General features: G+C 36.2%; 1 protein-coding gene across 4 annotated transcripts in view; it reads left to right on the top strand.

Moving 5' to 3' along the window:
- LOC149835731 (BRCA1-A complex subunit BRE-like protein) overlaps window positions 1-20292 on the top strand; it is a 104915-nt gene that overhangs the window by 60883 nt on the left and 23740 nt on the right. The gene's annotated exons all lie outside the window — the stretch shown is intronic.

Raw genomic sequence — 20292 nt, 5'->3', positions numbered from 1 at the left:
GGGGAACCATCCCATAAGAGTCCCAGCCTGAGTTGAACTCCAGGCTGGGCGAGTTTCCCTGGAGTGGATCCTGTAGCTGGGATGGCTCCTGCCGATTGGATCCCGACTGGGGTGGATCCAAGGCTGGGGCCGGATCCTCTGGGTTGGACCCGGAGCAGGAAACGGTCCGGAACATCATTCTTACTCGATAAAAAAATGTGCTTTGGATTGAATCGGTTTGATGAGAAACCTTGATTTCTATGTTACTAAATTTTGGTGCAATATGAGCCGTTGATTTTTTATCTCTCCAAGTACACATTTAAACATGAAAAATGCTCAATCTAATACATTTTTCCTATTAAGTAAGCTAACAGAGAACACACATGAGTTCGGATTAAGCAAACACCTGAAACTGTCCTTTGAAGCTGTTTAGAATGGCTTAAGAGATAAGACTGTTTAGAAGGTACTCATTTCTCTCTCTCTCTCTCTCTATATATATATATATATATACACACACACAAGTACAAAACCCGTGCAAAATGTGGTGGGCATCCCTCCTAAATTAGAATAAAAAATATCAGCAAGAGTCTGAATGTCTATTAGTGACAAAACTGAGAGGATATCACTTGTGGTTTCAATTGCTTATTGCAGTTGAAACCAATCAAATCAGAGTTTATGAATAAAGCATGTAATAATAATTCCTCACTCATGACCAATCAATTTTACAGCTGGATAATCCAAGTGCAGTACTGGTCAGAAACAGTCCTTACTGATCCACTGTAGTAGCTATTATTGATTTGTAGCAAAATATCAAGAATAAACACACGATCACTGGTCAAACAATTACCAGCTGTACAAACTATAGATATTGAAAATTACTAAGAACTATAATTCAAAGTGAATAAGGGCTAATGTCATCTTGCCTATATAAATGTGGGTGTTGTAAGGGTTGCAACCATTTTAGCAATCATCACAATTTATATATGCAATTCTGGAAAGCCAGTAAAAGCATAAGCATAATAACTGCATAAGTATACCCTAACTTATGACTCAAAATAAATTTACAGAGATAGACTGCCTGATGATCTTTTCATTCAAAATGTCTAAAAATAGATAGCCATGACAGGTAGGTGCAGAGCAGCAAAAACACTTAGTTATCTATGAAACAGGTATGTGTAGAGCAGCAAGAACATCCAGATACTTCTGAATGTCCTAACTTAAAATTAAGCATCCATTGCCCAAGTTGTCAAGCAAAAAAAATCAGAAAGAAAGTTAGCCAATGCATGGATCAGACCAAGGAATTGACATCCCTATTCAACGTAGCTAGCAGCCACGTCGATCAGCAAGGGGAACATCCTTGTTTAAAAAATAAAATTTGGTCCGTCATGTATGAGATGAAATCAAATATTTCAGGAAACAGTGTGACATTGTGATTAATAAACTGAAAATTAAAATATTTACATAAAAAAGAATGGTCAAAGAATGGACCCAAGTAGGAGACTGAATTACAAGTTAATAGTGGGTTACCTTGTGAGGCTAGTACATTGTAGACACTTATTTGATTTAAGCTCTGTTGTAGTTTTGCATATAAATTTCAAGGATATATCCAGCAGTGTCAAGATCTATTTTTCAGCGCGTCCACTTTTAATGCCAAAGGTGCCACTATATTGTCCCTACAAATATGGAGGCAGAATTTTGTGAAGCAAAAAGGTAAATGGTATATAAAGATGCAGATAAGAGATATGGGACTTTAAGAAATGGTATTAAAAAAGCTTCTCATTCAGGCCGCTCTATGCTATCTAGAGTCATTACCAATCAATGCAACCTGTTAGCATAAATGTGTATGGATAGACTTGACAATAATTTCCAAAAAATGTAGAATACTAATTTATGGCATTCAATTTGAGCTTAAATATAGACAGCATGGACACAACATGACAAAGAGATAGAGGTATGTGACCTTTTGTTTTTGTATTTTTTCGCTTTGCGTACTTTAACCATTTCCTTCACAACAACATGATTAATTTTTGTTTTGTACATGATTTTTTTGCTTGTAAAATAGGTCAAGGTTTATATGGGTTTTGAAAGATCATGTTTTGATCATCTTTTTGGCTTCCTTTTGGGCTTATCTATTGTTTTGCAAATTCTGGCTTGGTATATACAGCAATCCAAAACCAGATTGTGTACATATCTGTATATATATACATGTGACAGCGATATACATGTACAACATGTCTGAAGCTACTGCATATAGGTGAGCAACATTATGTATACCACATACTTTCTGTCACTATATATATATATATGCAGCAATATGCATACCACATGATTGCTGTCGCTGCATATATATGAGCAGTGATATGCTACCATTATGTTCGCTGTCGCTGCACATATATGAGCAACGATATGCTGACAGCATGTTCGCTGTTGCTACATATATATGAACAACAATATGCTAAGAGCATGTTCGTTGTCGCTGCACATATATGAACAACAATATGACAGTCACTGTATATATATATATATATATATATATATATATATATATATATATATATATATATATATATATATATATATATATATATATATATATATATATATATATATATATATATATATATATATATATATATACGAATTTCCGTAATTTTGATGTATTGCTCAATAGGGGTATTTTGGTCTTTTCACTTGTACAATAAGTTGTTTATTAGAAACAACTTATTTTTTCTTTTCAATTTTCTTTTTCTTTTTATCTTTTTTGTTTTCTCTTTTTGAGGTACCTTGGGGATCCCACTATTGGAGTCGTTGGCCCCCCCAACAGTCATAAATATGACCATTGGGAGCTCCCCAACGACTCCAAGTGTGGGGAGCTCCCAAGGGCTCCCTCTCCTTTTTCTTGTTTGTATATAGGGTTGCCCCCCCTTCATTTGCATGTAGTTCTCTCTCTCTCTCTCATTTTCAATAAAATTTATGTTTTTTGCCTTTTGGCATTATCCCTTTGTGGATTTATCTCTGTGCACTTAAAGTGCTTATTTACTCTCTTTGTTTCTTGTCCATTGCTGGACTTGTAAGTGTTCTACACTCAATATTTGTATTTTCGCTTACTTCATTACATGGTATCAGAGCCATTTGGGTTCTCTTGATCTTGGAAGTCTTTCTTGTGGTATTTAAAGATCGTGACAAAGGTACTTTAACGCTCTGCGTCTCGATCTTCCTCTTATCAACATGGAGCATGAATCAAGGGTGGAGCTCTCCTTCAAGCTCAATGGATCAAATTACTTGATGTGGGCATTGGCTATGGAGAATCACCTTAGAGGGAAGAAACTTTGGGGCTTTGTGACGGGGACCTCTCTTGAACCATTATTGAAGCTCACCAAAATCGAGGAAGGTGTTGAAAAAGCTCTCATTGGGAGGATCACCTTAAAGTCATTCATGATCATCAAGTAAAGGTAGAAGATTGAGAAAGTAACCACATTAAGATTTTGGTGTGGTTTATGAACAATGTTGACATAAGGATTTGTTCCAACATTGCTAAGTTTAGAAGAGCCAATGAAGTTTGGTTCTTCCTTAAGAGTATGTATACCCAAAAGGATCTTGCTAGACAATATTTTTGTCAAGATAAAATTAGATCCACTAAACAAGGGACATGTGTGTCCGTGATTATTTTAGTACTTTGTCCCTTTTTTGGGATGAATTAACTCTTCTTAAGCCTAAATGGGTGGCTCCCGAAGACATTGAAATGAGAAGAGAGCAAGTTGAAAAAAACACTTTTTTCAATTCTTTCATGGTCTAAGTTCGAAATTTGAACACGTGAGGTCATATCTTCTTCATAGGAGCAAGACTATGCCTATTGAAGATGCTCTTGCCGAAGTATGCCAAGAAGAAACCCGTCTTGGCATGACTCATTAGAATGATGATATTTTGACCGTTACTAGGTCGGGTTCTAATGTAAAAACCTATAAGCCACCTCACTTTGCAAAAACTAATAACTATGAAAATGGACCAAACTATAATAGTGGTTATAGGAAGGGTGTCACTTGCCATTATTGTAATGAACCAGAACATATTAGACTAGTGTGTCCTAAGCTTAAGGGTAAAGTTGCTTCCATTGGTCAAATTACATCGAAGAAAGAAGAAATAAACAAAAATGGAGATATTAAATATACACTTAATCAAATATCGGAAGCAGTTCAACAACTTCTCAAATCATCTTCAACTTCGAGTGTCGCCATTGCATCGTCCTCATCTCATCCAGGTATGTGGATTCTTTACTTTGGTGCCTCTTTTTATATGACACTGTATAAGAATGTTCTTTCTAAAGTTTATTCCAATCCTTTCTCCTCTTATGTTTCAATGGCCGATGAAACTTCTTTAAAAATAGAAAGTATTGAAACACTTGATTTAAAATATTCTCAAAATTTTCTAGTTCCAAAAATAAGTGTGGTTGCCAAAATAAATTTAAATCTATTTTCCGTCTCTCAAATTTTTGATCATGGTTGCAAAGTTTCTTTCTCACCTAAAGATTGTACCGTGCACGATTTTGAGTCAGGTTGGGCAAGGTCATAGGAGAGGCGATCTTTATTTTATGAATTTTTTATCTCTTTTACCCAAGTCATTTTGTAATTTTGTAAATGTCAAAAATATTGATGTTTGGCATAAAAGACTTGGCCACCTTAGCTTTTCAAAGATGTCTCTTTTCTCTTTTTTGGGAAATACATGTAATGAAAAAGACAGCTTGTAAAAATTGCATTTGTTTGAAAAATGAAAGCAATTCCCTTTCCTCAAAGAACTTTTGTGTCTACACGGCCTTTTGAATTAGTTCATTTGAATGTATGGGGTCCCTAACCTATCATATCAAAATGAGGATTCTCATATTATGTGATTTTTGTTGATGATTGCACTAGATACACATGGGTTTATTTTCTAAAACATAAATATGATGCGTTCTCTTTTTTTAAAGAATTTCATATAATGATTAAGAATCAATTCTTAAGCAATCTTTCTATTCTAAGATCGGATTCGGGAGAAGAATATATGTCAAATGATTTTCAAAATTACTTTAAAAAATGGAATTTGTCATCAAAGGTTTTGTCCTAGAACTCTGCAACAAAATGACTTAGCGAAAAGAAAACATAGACATATAATAGAAACCACTAGGACTTTTAATTTCTAAGAATATTCTAAAAAAAATTTGGGCCAAAGCCATTGTAACTTCAACTTAATTAATAAAACTCTTTTAATTTCATTAAACAATGTTTCTTCATTTGAAAAACTTTTTAAAATGACTTCGGCTTTCAAATGACTAAGAATCTTTGGTTGTAAGTGTAATGTTCTTAATCATAAAAATGATAAACTTTCTCCAAAAGCCATTGAGTGTGTTTTCTTAGGTTATGGAGAAAATAAAAAAGGATATCAATGTTTTGACCCAATAAATAATAAACTTTATATTTCGAAGGATGTTACTTTTTTTAAAATGAAAATGGGTTTGAGAGTAAAGAATCAAGAGAAAACATTGATTATTCATTTCTATTTGATTTATTACCAAGAAATGATAAGTCTAACCCTATTGAGGTTTTTGAGTCCTTTGACAATGGTTCTAATAATAATGAACATTCTCTTGATGATAAGGATAGTAGTCAACATGAGAATTTAAATGAACATATATCAAGTAATACACGTGTATACTAGACGGGGAGAAGGTAATCATTCATGTGCTCTTGACAAATTCTCTAAAAACATATCTTTAGAAGAGTCTCAACCTAGAAAATCAAATCGTATTACTAATGCACCAAGTAGATTTGTATCCTATGACTCATTTTCTCTAAATTTTAGATCATGCTTAATAACCCTTCACTCTTACTATGAACCATCTCATTATAATGATGCCAAACAATATCCTCATTGGAATGAAGCTATGGAATTTGAGCTTAATGCTCTTAAGAAAGCCGACACATGAGAAATAGTTAATCCTCCCTTAGGTAAGAAACTTATAGGATGTAGATGAGTGTTTAAAGTAAAAACCAAAAGTGATGGGTCATTAGAAACATATAAGGCAAGGTTAGTTGCCAAAGGGTATGCTCAAGAATATGGAATAAATTATGATAAAACCTTTGCCCTAGTTGCTTAAATGACAAGTGTTCGAGCCTATGTCACATGGGTGCGGGTGCGGGTGCGGGTGCGACACGGGTGCGGCACAATTTTAAAATTTTTGGACACGGGGACTCGGCAAAAAAAAAAAAAAAAAAATATATATATATATATATAATTTTATTTTATTTTTAAAATGCCACAGGTGTCTGTGCAGTCACAGACTGTGACTGTGCACAGGCACAGCACTGTGCACTGTGCACAGTGCACACTGCAAAGACTGTGCACTGTGCACAGTCACAGACTGTGCACAGTCACAGACTGTGCACACTGCAAAGACTGCACAGTCACAGTGCCTTTTTTATATATATATTTTTTTAAATAAAAATATAAAAAATTAGTTTTTTAGAGACATTTTTGGACTCGGTCAAAGTTGACCGAGTCCAAAATGTGGACGGACTCGGCCTGGACTCGTTGACCGAGTCCGACTCGGCGTTGACCGAGTCCGGGCCGAGTCCGAAGCCGCACCCGAGTCCGCACCCGTGTCGGGGCGTGTCGACTCGGGTGCGGCACCTCCTTAGCCGAGTCCGTGTGACATAGGTTCGAGCTCTTATTACCATTGTATCTATTAAAAAATGGTCTATTTATCAATTAGATGTTGAAAATACTTTTCTAAATGGCGATCTTGGTGAGGAAGTTTACATGGAACCCCCTCTTAGGGTGAATTTAAAAGGAAAAGTTTTAAAATTAAAAAAGACATTGTATGGTCTTAAACAAGTTCTTAAGGCTGGTATGACAAATTCAACAATCTGTTAATTAATTTGGGATTTATCTCTTGCTATATTCACACTGCTCTTTTTGTCAAGAAAACAAGTGACACTATTGTGATTCTTCTTCTATATGTTGATGATATGATCATCACAGGAAACGACAAAGAATGAGTGAATGAAATTAAAACAATTTTAAATAAAACTTTTGATATGTCTGACTTGGGTTTCTTGAGATATTTTTTAGGCATTGAAGTGACCTACACACATAGATGATACATTCTCTCTCAAATGAAATTAGTTGCTGATATTTGTGCTAAGTCGGGGATCTCAGATAAAAAGAAGGTGGAGACTCCAGAAGTTATAAATGCAAAATTAAGATTTGAAGATGGTGTTCTAGTTGAAGATCCTACTCCATATCGACAATTAATTGGATCTCTTACTTATCTCTCTATCATCTGACATGATATTGCTTGCTCATGTTGTTCATGCGGCAAGCCAGTTTCAGCATGCCCCTACTACTATGCATATGGCTGCAGTAATGAGGATTGTGCGATATATTAAAAATACCATTTCAAAAGGGCTTTTCTTATCATCTTCCTCATCTTTTGATTTAACTGCTTATACTATACTGATTGGGGAGGTAATCTCAATGATAGAATCTCAATTACTGGTTTTTGTATTTTTTTGGAGATTCACTAATTTCTTATAGGTGCAAGAAACAACAAAGGATATCTCTATCCTCAACTGAAGCCGAATATCGTGCCATGACTACTACAACAATGGAGATTGCGTGGCTTGAAAGTCTTCTCAGTGATATGGGTATCATCATCTCAACTCCATCGAAGATGTGCTGTGACAATAAAAGTGCAAGCTACATTGCAAGTAATCATACCTTCCATGAGCCCACCAAACATATTGAGATGGATTGCCATTATGTTCATTATGAATATTTAAGAGAAACTATCACTTTGCCACTCGGAGTATTAGATGGCCGACTTCTTCACCAAAGCTCTTCTTACTCGTTTTCTTTTTCTTCTTAGCAAACTTTCGGTTCTTTCCCCGTAAAGTTTGAGGGAGAGTATTAAATATATATATATATATATATATATATATACCAGAGTTATCGGAAGCTTCTTAGGTAGGTGGGAAGCTCGCTTCCCAAAAACTCGCTTCGGAAGCGCGATCCTCCTTGCTTTCGAAACTTCATGGGAAGCTCGATTCCCCAACGCTTCTTCTATGCTTCTCATACACATGGTCTATGCATACTATCTACTTTTCTTACGTTTCTTTTCATCTTTTTCACGTATTTTCTCTCACGCTTTCACTCACTTTTCATGTACTTTCATTAAATTGATAACCATCATTGTTATATTTTAACAAAAAAATAACTCTTTTACAGAAAAATCATGAAATATAAGAATGATAAATTTTATTTTAGTTTTTATTTGTTTCTTGTTTGATTCCATATTGCTTCATTTTTTATTCATATTTCGCTTTTAAATTGAAACTTCGCTTCCCGCTTCGTATAAATTTTAAAATGCCTCGCTTCCCGTATCGTTTCCCGCTTCCTAGTTTGGCAACCTTGATATATACATACATACGTATATATATACATATCTATATATATAAATTCCTGTAATTCCGATATATTGCCCGATAGAGGTATTTTGGTCTTTTCACTTGTACAATAAGTTGTTTATTAGAAACAACTTATTTTTTCCTTTTCATTTTTATTTATCTTTTTATCTTTTTTATTTTCTCTTTTTAAGGTACCTTGGGGACCTCACCATTAGAGTCGTTGGGGCTTCCAACGGTCATAAATATGACCGTTGGGAGCTCCCCAATGACTCCAAGTGTGGGGGAGCTCCCTCTCCTTTTTCTTGTATATATATAGGGGTGTTGTAAAACCCGTGTTTTAAAAAAAAAATTTCTTTTAAATCCCTCGGATCCGGGTCGGATCCGACCCAGACCCGTAACCCAATAGGGTTTTAAAAAGAAAAGGAAACCCTCGTAACTGTCGACGCCTCGTTCCTCCTTAAAAACTCGCAAAAAGGGGGGGGGGGGAGGCCGTCATCTTGCGCCTCTCCTCTTCCTTCGTCTCGTTTTCGGGGTACGACAACCACCGACGATGTCGGACCTCCAGGTATGCTCTCTTCTATCCCTCTGTTTTCTCTCTCTTCTCTCCCCTTTAGCCTCTCTGGGCTTGTCGAGGGTCGGCAGGTTGCCGACGGCACCCTACCGCCCTTGCTACCCCTCTTGTGGCCGTCAGGGGGTCGGCAGCGCCTTTGCCACCTCTACTTTGGGGACCTATCGAGGGTCGGCAGGGTGGGTGGGTGGGTGGGTGGGCGGAGGCCCCTTCCGCCCTTTTCCTTTCGGTTCCGGCCAACAAGGAGGGCCCCCCTGCCTGATCTCCCTTTTTCAGGGAATACCAACATGGGCTCGGCTTGTTTGATAGGAGCTGTTAGTGCACGTCACCATGTGTTGGGACGTTGCAAGTTCCCCCCCCCCCTCCCCCAAATAAGAAAAAGAAAATTGGGATATAGGAGGATTCTTTTCGATTTTTGCTAAAGGGGATGTGAAATCGCTGTGTTCCGAAATTTCGAACAAGAGAAAGAGAGAGAGAAGGATGAATAAGGTAGAATAAGAGGGTTTGGAGGCCTTGTGCTCAGCCAAAGTTCCTTTCCACAGTCCTCCTTGTGTTTTCTTTAAAGGTACGGGTATTTCTTCTTGAAACGAGTGAGAAATAGGGTGAGGATGGATTCCCATGCATCTTTTTGATGGAAATCTATGGTGGAGTGGGTTTTCAATCTCCCCTAATACCCATACGTATTTTCTGTATGTTATTGTTTCTCAAAATAAAAAAATAAAAATTTATAGTGACTTTTCAGATTTGCGTGGGTGACGGCTGACAGACCAACTGAACAGAGTTCGGTTGGCCGATCAGGCCATCCCCATGGTAGTAGGCCCAGCCGAGCAATTGGCTGGGCATGTACCCTTTTTTTTTCAAGATAATATAGGTACCAAAATTTTTATGCATGCTGGCTGTCCCTAACAAGCATACACAGGCCGGATCAAGCCTGTGCATCTGCTGTTAGACCCAACCGACATGGGTCGACTGGGCTGGACAGTTAATGGAATAAAAAGAAAGAAAGAAAAAGAATATGTATCTAGGGTTATACATTTGTTTCTCTGTTCCTATGTGCTATGTTGTTTGGTTTGACAGCATACGCAGGCCCGGATTGGGCCTGTGTCACCGCTGTTAGGCCCAGCCAACAGGGGTTGGCTGGGCATAGGTTGATGCATGGCTTTGCAATGAACCGTGTGTGATCAAACCTGATTGTTTTTATGCTTACAGGATGTGGGCGTGCGTTATCCCAAGGAAAAAAAAGGATTTATGAGTATACAGATGAATGCATGTAAATCCAAACTTTTATTTCTGTTGTAATTGCAATTGAGTATGCTCATGTGAGATGGATTGGTTGGGTAGGTGAAGTGCAAATTTGCCACATGCAGAATTTAATTTGACATGAGTAGTACTATGATTATGCAACAAATCATGAAAATTATGTTGTTATGCAAACCCTATGTGACTGATGTTTCACATAAGGAATGGGTTTGTTCACGAGCACACACACTCAAGGGGATATGCATTGGCACAAACATGTGTATATTGAAGTAAGAAATACACATGGCAAAGAAGCATATCGTTTGAGAAATTTCATGCTTATGATGGGTTTTTGTTTTTGCATGTGTGTACGTGCATTTGGCACACGAGATGGGTGTTATATATAACACATGACTTTGGTTTTGATATGTGATGCATCGATGGCCTAAATGGACCATCACCGGCCTGAAGAGCCGTGAACTTGGTTGCTTTTCATATATATATTTAAATGCATCACTTAAACCACACAAGTTGGTATTGCACACTACTACACTGTTCTTTTTGTCCTCATGGGCTGGAGTCCCGTGAGGGTTCTCGCAGGGGTGGATGCGAGTTGTTACCTTTACTTTTACATATGGTGTTGCAAAACTTAAAGAATTGACTTTTAATAAAATATAATAATAAAGAACAGTATAATATACGTTTTGGGATCTCTCATCTTGAGAATGGGGATCTTAGAGATCCGGTTTTGGGGAGACTGTGAGGATATAAAAACTCCGTGTGCTTTATTTTGTCCCCTGAACCCGATATTGAGGTTTCTTCTTCTAGTCACGGTTTTAGGGAGAGTCCGTCACTTTACTTGGGGGTAGTGTATTTTGACACAACTGTTGTTTTGGTACCAATAAAGTGACACTTGTGGGCGTGGGGTGTCCTTGGTGTCTCCGACATTAGATGTGGATGTCTAATGTTCCGATGGATGGTGTTGTTTCTTGATATCGGTCGAGGGCTAAGTTTGAAACCCAGTTATAAAATTTAAATTGTGTGCTAAGCTACCTTGGGAACCTAACTTTACCTCGGAGATTGTACTCGTTTGGTATATCTGCGGGCAACGGTAATTAAAAAGAGGAACTTAAAGAAGTATGCATTTAATAGGGCATGTATATGAAAAAAAAAACTTAAATGAAAGATAATAAAAGGATTCATGCATTGCACATAAGTCATGCAATTTTCTGTTATCCATTAGATCATGCATATTTTAATTGTTTCCTCAATTATTACATGATGGTGAGTGTGTGATGTTTACCTCCTATTGCATGTTAAAGGTTTGTTATTTGCTACTGCTTTAATGTTTATATATGTTTAGCACTTATAACTGTTGCATAGAAAATTCTTTAAATGCTATAAATTGTCATCTTTGCATTTCCTTCAAATTATTGCATGATATCTTATCTTAACCCTTTGTCTCACCTGTTTCACAAAGAAGCAGCTGTGCTCAGAATTTCGATTCTGATACCCTACTTTGTTGGTTTTTCACAAGGACAGGTAATCAGTGAAGTTGACAGCTACTGGGAGGGCACGAGAGTCACACTTGGTTTTTGACAGCTTCACTATCGTATAGAGTGACTCTTTCTTTTGTTCTTTTGGTTTTGCTGTTTCTTTCGGTTCTTCTGTTTCATTTAATTGCTATTTATTTTTTCGTTGAATAGAACATTGACTCTAGAGTTGGATTTTAATTTATAAATAAAGAGGTTTGCTTTGGTTCTCGTGGATGATAAATGTAAGTCTCTTTGTGGTGTTTGGGTATCCAATTGGAATTGGAACTGTGAGGACCCTGAGTCTTTGTGAAGTTTTTCGCACTGATTTGAAAAAAAAAAATCCGCATTTTCAAGGGGTATGAGTTGGGGTCGTTACAGGTGTCCCCGCTTCATTTCTCTCTTTCTCATTCTTAATAAAATTTATGTTTTTTGCCTTTTGGCATTATCCCTTTGTGGATTTATGTGTGTGCACTTAAAGTGGTTATTTACTATCTTTAGTTCTTGTCCATTGCTGGACTTGTAAGTGTTCTGCACCCAATATTTGTATTTTTGCTTACTTCATTACAGATATGACAAACATCTCTATCGCTGCGATATGACAGGCATCTTTGGCACTGCATATATATAATGTGTGTGTGTGTGAGCAGCGACATGACAGTTTCAGAAACAGAATTTGAACTTAACAAAATACATGTTTGAAATAAAAGAATACACAGATTTTTCAGAGGTAATAATGTAGATTCTATAAAGCTACAAATCTTTTGTTACTTATGACCAAACAATATGCAGATTCAGCTGACCAAAACAACAATTCAGGTCTGATTTAAATTCCAACAAGAATACCCCTTATGCATGCACAGTTAATCAACATAACATACTGATTTAATCAAGAAAATATACTGATTCATTCATACATTCAGTAAATAAAGAAAAAATGTATTGGTTCATTCACATGATCAGTAGATAAAAAAACCATATAAATCTTATATGAATTAAATTTGATCATGCAGAGCAACGATACCAGAAACTTAAATACCAAAACAATTACTGATTCAAACTTTTTTTTATTGTGGATCAGATTCAAGAAAAAGAGAGATTTAGAATCTATAAACCCTGCATGACACCAATCTCAGAAACACGCAGTCTAAAAAAATCGATAGCTAGAATTAACGACATTATATATATATATGCTGGAAGGGAAAATCAACTCAACCAAATATGATTCCAGATTTGTAAAAATTTATAAATTTGTATGAAAATATACAGATTTGATTTTCCATCAAATCCATACTTGATTTAGTCCATGCTACTCTTTCCACTCATCGGAATAGAGAGAAGAACCCATACCTTGATTTTAGATCTGCGAAAAACTTAGATGAACGAGGAGGAGACGTTAAAGGGCTTCTTCTTCTTCTTTCACTCTCTCTCTCTCTCTATTGATGTTTTTTTTTCCAGCTATTTAACTTGGACAAAGGTTTAACCTGTCTCATTTTATAAAGAGAGGAACCTTCCCAATAGGGGGTGACAACCCCTTCTAAAAGGATAGGGGATCTACCTACCTCTTATATTTATTTTATATACTTATTATTTTGTGGAACTTTCCAAATTGGGGGGGGGGGGAACGCCCCCTTCTAGATGAATAACAAGTGAGGTAGAGGTGTAACCAAGGTAGAACTCTACCTTATCATTTCCTCTTTAAACATATATATTTTACTTATATGTTTCCTAAAGTTTAAATTCATTTTTGTTTTAAAAAGGTATGGATTGATTATGGGTCCGGGTTGGACCCATGATCCAAATTGATATCCATTTGGATCTTAGCCCATACACGGCACTAGTTAATATGGATCTTGTACTAGGTCCAGATCCATATTTATGTCAACCCAAATGTAAACGAAGCGGGTAAAGTCCGATCCAAAACGAAAAAGACCCAAAATAGAGGCTGGTCAAATCAGAAAAACATGTTTTTTGAACTAACCGATATCCGAATTCGATAAACCAGATCTCCAATGAGATCTATGTTCCATGACAGATCTAACTACGGTCCTAGATCCATTTCACCCTTGAATTTTGCTTGAATTTAACTTGATTTTAACCTGAATTTTGCTCGAATTTAAAGGTTAAAATAAATAGATTTCACATGTTTTACATATCATTTTTAATATCTTTAATGGGCCCTAGACCTGGTCCAGACCCCTATTGATGTCAGTCATATTTAACGATTTTAAGCAATTTTGATATATAAATATAAATATTTAATTAACATTATATTTTTGAGCTTAAAAATATAAGAAAAATTATGAGGTATTACATTCCTTCCTCTTATTTTCCCTCTTTTTCCTTCCTTTCTATCTTTTTTCTCCTCTGCCTTGCTTTCGTCCTCCTCTAATACCCATCCTTCTCTATCCTTGTTTGGTCTCTCTCTCTCTTCCCTCTTCCCTCTTCTTGAGAAGAAACAAGTCTTAGTATGGGGCTTTAACTTTTCTTCCCCTAAAATACCTTTACACATTTTTTAGAATATCAAAGTAGTTAACATTTGAAAAAATACCGAAATGATCCCCTTAGAAAACACCCCTAGCAAGGCCTACCAAAACTTGATTTGGGGATATTCGTAAATCTCCATCATTATCCAAGATTTTTTGTAACACCCCAAATCCTGAACTCGTAAATTTTAGGAAAAATTTGAAATTTTAACAATCAATCCTTTTTCAGAGTTGAAAATAATAATTCAGCGGAAGATAATGTTTGGAAAGAACAAGCCGGCGAACCTTGAGAGGATTACAAGTGAAATTCCTATCCAACAAATTGGGTCCCCAAATGTCTTGGATTTGGGTCCGCATTTTCATACATTCATTTAAAACCATGAAGATTCAATAAGGCTTTATATAGAAAGAATTATTACAAAATCCTTTTACAAATTACAAAAATGTGCTCAGGAGCGAATAACAGAGAGTGTAATACCGTGTATTTTCACACTTAGTCATTTTGAGTTTTTTTTTTTAAAATTTGGCTAAGTTTGGAAGAAAAATCGTTTGAGCCTCGATTTTTTATCGATGTTTTTGAGTCTGGGTTTGACCTAGGTCTCATTTTCTAGGTCTAAACAAGCCAATCGAAACGTGAGAAAAAGTTTTTTTTTTTGACTTTTAAATTCAAGCAAAATTCGAGCAAAATTTCAGTTATTTTCGGGCGAATTTTAAAAGTGAAATTCGAGTTATATATCGTTAGATGCGTTTCAAAATTCTCAGCGCAACAATATTTTATTTTTCTCAATTCGGGCTACGGTTGGCTCGAAAATCGCATTTTTTCAAAAATTAAGCAGTTTGTTGGTTCAGATCTGGACTTGGATCAGATCGGATCTGATGTATTTGATCCAAATTAATATGAATTTGGACTCTATCCAAGACCCATATTAATCTGGATTTGATCCAACTCAAAACCCAAATCCAAATCCATGCCCAACGATTTTTCTAACTTTAAATTCATCAAAAACCTTTAAATTGAGGTTTATTTATGTTTAGAAGCCTCCTACATTAATTTGGTAATTTTTGGAAGCTTTTAGGTATTTATTTATTAATAATTAATTAGTTAATTAATTTTATTTAGTTCTGAAAATGTATTTTGATGTTTGTTTAGGACTCTTAGTTGAGTCCCTAGACTTAACTAGAAACATCTAAGAAGATTTGCGAGACTCAGAGTTCTCTTTAATATAAAACTTTGAAAAGTCAACCATAGGAATTTTAAAATTTTTGAAACTCTCAAGAGAGAAGAGAGTTACAGCTGGGGCTACACCCTCTACGCCAGCCCACCTAGAGCCCTATAAATAGTCAAAAATAAGAGAAGAAGAAGAAGAAGAAGAAGAAGAAGAAGAAGAAGAAGAAGAAGAAGAAGAAGAAGAAGAAGAAGAAGAAGAAGAAGAGATTCAATCTTCTCCAGCCATCCATCCACCTTCCATTTTAGATTCATGGTACGGGTTTCTCTCTTGTTTCAAACGAGAAAAAGAACATGGATTGGATTTCCATGTGATGTTTTTGAGAAAAATCCATGGGAAAAGAGTAAATCTAGTTATTTACTCTAAAATACATGGATGAGGTTTTGTAAATCTTGTTTCATGGAGGTATTTTTGATTTTACACACCTAGCAACAAAGAAATTTTTGTGCATGACATATTTGCACCAAAACAGAATTTCATTTTACAGTAAATACAGTCCATTATGTGTTTTGTTCATGATAAAATTGGTTCTTCATGAATATCCCATTGAAGGACCATTGGATGTTATTGTTTTGTTCATGCACATGTCATTTTGAGAAGTTTTGATTATGCATGTGTCTTGATTGAGCATAAGAGCATATATATATACATGCGTGAACAGTGAATCGGTCCACATATGCATAACCGTTTATAGTGATGCACATAAAAGTATACATGAAACATGAAATTTCACATACACAGACTGTTTTAATGGGACTATATATATATATATATATATATATATATATATATACATACTGGCTTTTCAAAAAAAATATATATAAGTATATTTTTAGTCCCCTGGTGGGCCAGCGGTCAGGCCATCCGAAGCTGGCTTGACGTGCCAGGCCCTGCCACCTGGCAGCCCAGCCGAGGGGCTCGGCTGGGCATGCCAGGCCGTGTCGGGCCCAGACCAGCCTGCAGCTGGACCTGGCAGTCCCGTGCTAGGCCGTGCCGGGTCTGTCCGGATCAGACCCAGCTCGTTGTGTCCAACTGGACCTGAACCGAACCCCAGCCTAGTACTGGATCAAGTACTATGCAATGTTCAACTAGACAATCACAAGTGCACGACAAAATATGGACTACACTTGGTCTTTTCTTGTTTTAGATTTAAATGTACACCTGAACGATGGTGGTGGTTCGGCAGAATTCTTGTTGAACATCAAACTAGAAAAGAACCATAGTTCAGATACAAGTAATTTGATGGTTGTTGATAGTGATTCAGTCCATTGGAATATGTGTTTGTTTATGGTGGGTATTGTGTGCACACACGTAACCCTGTTTTCTTTTTTTTTTTGTGTTGAAAATAATGGCTGAATCAGTAGGTGTTTGAGTCTCATTTATATTGTCTGTTAGAAGTTGTTCTATGTGGGTTTTATTAGCATAAGCAGAGTTTTGTTTAGCTTATTCAAACTGGGTTGCTGGTAGTGTTATTTTTAGGTTTAGCACATGTCCAAAACTTATAGCTTGAACTATATTCCTATGCATATCAACTTTTAGGGATTTCAGGTCTGGCGGGTAGGTTGGTAAACAAAAAATATATATAGTAAGTAAATAAAAGAGTTTTGTTTTGTTTCTTTCACTTAGCCAGTGGGCTGATAAAGCCTAGCCAAATCCTATTGGCTGGGAGGATCTGCAACATAGAAAACAAATGGTATCGGCTGGGTCATGTGTTCTAAAAAATATATATATATAAATATATAAATAAAAATAATATATTTTATTATGTGTTGAGGATTTAAGACGACTTTAAAAAAATTCAGTTATCGCCTGTATGAATGCTTCGGCTACGTGCGTGCTAGAAATTGATTTCCGCATGCTTATGATTGATGAGTTATGCATGTTCAACATTCAAATGCAATGCGATCTACATGTGTATTTTTTAGGCATGTGTAAATCTTGAGTTTAGACTATGTGCATATGTATATTTGCATAAGTAGTTACATATTTTAAGTAAAGAAATTTATGAATGAAACCATGTATTTGACATGAACATATGCATTAAATGAATTCATTCATTGGACATGACTATGTGTATCGATTTGGAAGCATGCATTTAACTGAGATACGTGTGCACTCATGCATATGCTTATGATTTTTTTTGTTTCATGTACATCTCAAAAATTGCTTGTATGAGTGTGCATTGGGAAGCATGTGAAAGGAATGCATAGTGACATGTGATTAATGATTTTTGCATAAGAATGCATCGATGATCAAAATGAATCATCGTAGGCTGTGTGAGCCTTGGGCATGTGTTGCTCTTTGTTTAGTTGATTTATGCATTGCAAAAATTAAATGTGATATTATTGTTTTTATTACACTGTTCCATGATGCCACTGGCTATGGTCCCGTGAAGAGCTTGACATGTTGATTTGTAAGTTTGTGTTATTAATTCTGCATGTTGATTTACAAATGTAAAAGAGATGCATTAATAACAAGATAAAAGAAAGTAACGATGAGTGTAATTTATGTTTCCTTGATGTCCCTTCTTTAGTGTTAGAATCTTGGATATTGTGGTTTTGGGGAAACCGTGAGGATACTAAAACTCCGTGTGCGTTGTTGTTGCTCCTGAACCTGATATCGAAGTTCTTCTCCTTACCACGGTTTTAGGAAGAGTCTGCTACTTTGCCTGGGGGTGGTGTGTAGACGCAACTGTTGTTTTGGTATACCAAGAAAGTGACGCCAGTGGATGCTGATTTCCATGTTGTCCCCGACATTGGATGTTGATTTCCAATGTTTCGATGGATGGTGCTGTTTTCTGATATCGGTCGAGGGCTAAATTTGGAACCCAGTAATAAAATACACTTGTATACTAAGTTACCCTGGGAACCTAACTTCATCTCGGAAATTTTATCTGTTTTGAGTATCTACGAGCAATGATAATAAAAAAGAGGAACTTAAATGTGTGTGCATCCTAATAGAGACATGCATATGAAAGAGAACTTGATTTAAAATAATAAATTATTCATGCATTGCACTGAAATAATGCATATTTCTGCTATGCATTAGATCATGCATATTTACTTATTCCCTTAATTGTGATATATTGATGAATGCATGATGTTTGTTTCCTAATGCATGTTAAATGTCTTTATTGCTTAAATTGTGATCCCTGTCATTTATTAAATGTTCTCTCATGATCAATAATTGTTCTCTATTGATGATAATTGTTCTATTTTGTTTGGCAATTGTTCCCTACTTCTTAAATGATTATTTAAATTATGAAGTTGTCATAACGACATCCCTCTAAAATATTGTATGAATCTTATTTATGTTTTTATTTGTTTGATTCATTAGAGAGATTCGTACACATGATTCTTTGGATTCTGACACCCTACTTTTTGTGTTTTTCGCAGCCCCAGATGTCTAGTGGGGAGGCCTTGCTTTTGAGAAGAGTCACGAGGGGACTACACGACTGCAAGGCAGATTTTTGGGACGGCGTGACTCTTTCTTTTTGCTTTCTTTACTTTTAATTACTTATGTCTCAGACTCTTTACATTTGAATAAATAAAGTTTGGTTTGATTTGGTTTGATATGAAAGATGAATATAAGATCCCTTGTGGTGGTGGTTGTGTTTAACTGTAAAGGCCCCGAGTCTCTGGGATTGTTTCTGCACTTGTTTAAAAAAAAATTGCACTTTTTAAGGGGTATAAGTTGGGGTCGTTACAGAAAGTGAATTCTTGATATCATTGTGTCATCGCACCATGGCCTGCAACATCAGTATATTCGTTACTTGTATCCCATAAAACATGTCAAACTCTTGAAAGCCTGGTAGGTGCATCGATATCAGACAAGACCAACATAGGCATTATCATATTTCATAATATTCAATTTCAAGAGAAGCAATGCGAACATGATAATCTTGTTTCGATAATTAATGACCTGTGAGTACTCTTAGGACAATACATAGAAATAACTGAGACTGTTTAGGGGTTTATTATTTTATGTAAATTATAACCCGAACGACTAGCTGAGTCCGCTCCAATGGAGATGGTTTTAGAGATCAAGAGAGAACTCTCCAGATACAGGAATAAAAGGGGATGCATCTGAACTTCTGCAAAAGTCAATGAAATCTACCACCTAGGATAATATTTGGTAGCCTAGTCCCCTAACTCCGATGACCAGGGATATCGAGCCATTGTCACTCGAGGAGCATAATTGTTAACAACCTATCCATCAGATTGTGTACCTCCTATCCTCTCTTGATAGAACCAAAAGATGAACGGGTGTGTTAGGTCATATTTTATCCGATAACCCATTGAATATGTTATGGTCTTTTAAACCAAATTGAGCATCTTGCCTACGTAGGCGATTATCTCTGTGTGTAATTTTTCATAAAACAGTGCATTATCGCACAACGAGGTTTGTCAAAAACCTCAAAACCATCCATCAATGTACTAGCATGTCGTGCATGTCTGATATTGGTTTCTCATAAGGAAGACCAATCACAACACTGGAAATTACAATTTCCTTAGGTCGAGGGCATATTCGGGTCATCCCAGAAGCAGAAAGGAAGGACCTGACGTATGTATGATCGACGTCTACGTAGTCGAAGTCTTTGCGTTATATTGGTTCGAAGAGACAACTCAGTTGCGAATGCCTGAGTTATGCCAATCTTAACTTAAAGTTCGAACCAGGTTGGAAATGTATTTTCGAAGAACACTCCAACGTTTGGGAGTTGTCCGATAAAAATGGATGCAACAACTTTCATGCATATTAATGTGAAAGCCTTATGTTGTTCATAGGACAAGCGGCACATATGTACCCTAAATATCCCGAACATGC

This window comes from Nuphar pumila, chromosome 6 (genome assembly GCF_984573655.1).
Source record: "Nuphar pumila chromosome 6, dmNupPumi1.hap1.1, whole genome shotgun sequence".
In the NCBI taxonomy this organism is placed as follows: Eukaryota; Viridiplantae; Streptophyta; class Magnoliopsida; order Nymphaeales; family Nymphaeaceae; genus Nuphar; species Nuphar pumila.
This window is presented reverse-complemented; position numbering and strand designations above follow the sequence as displayed.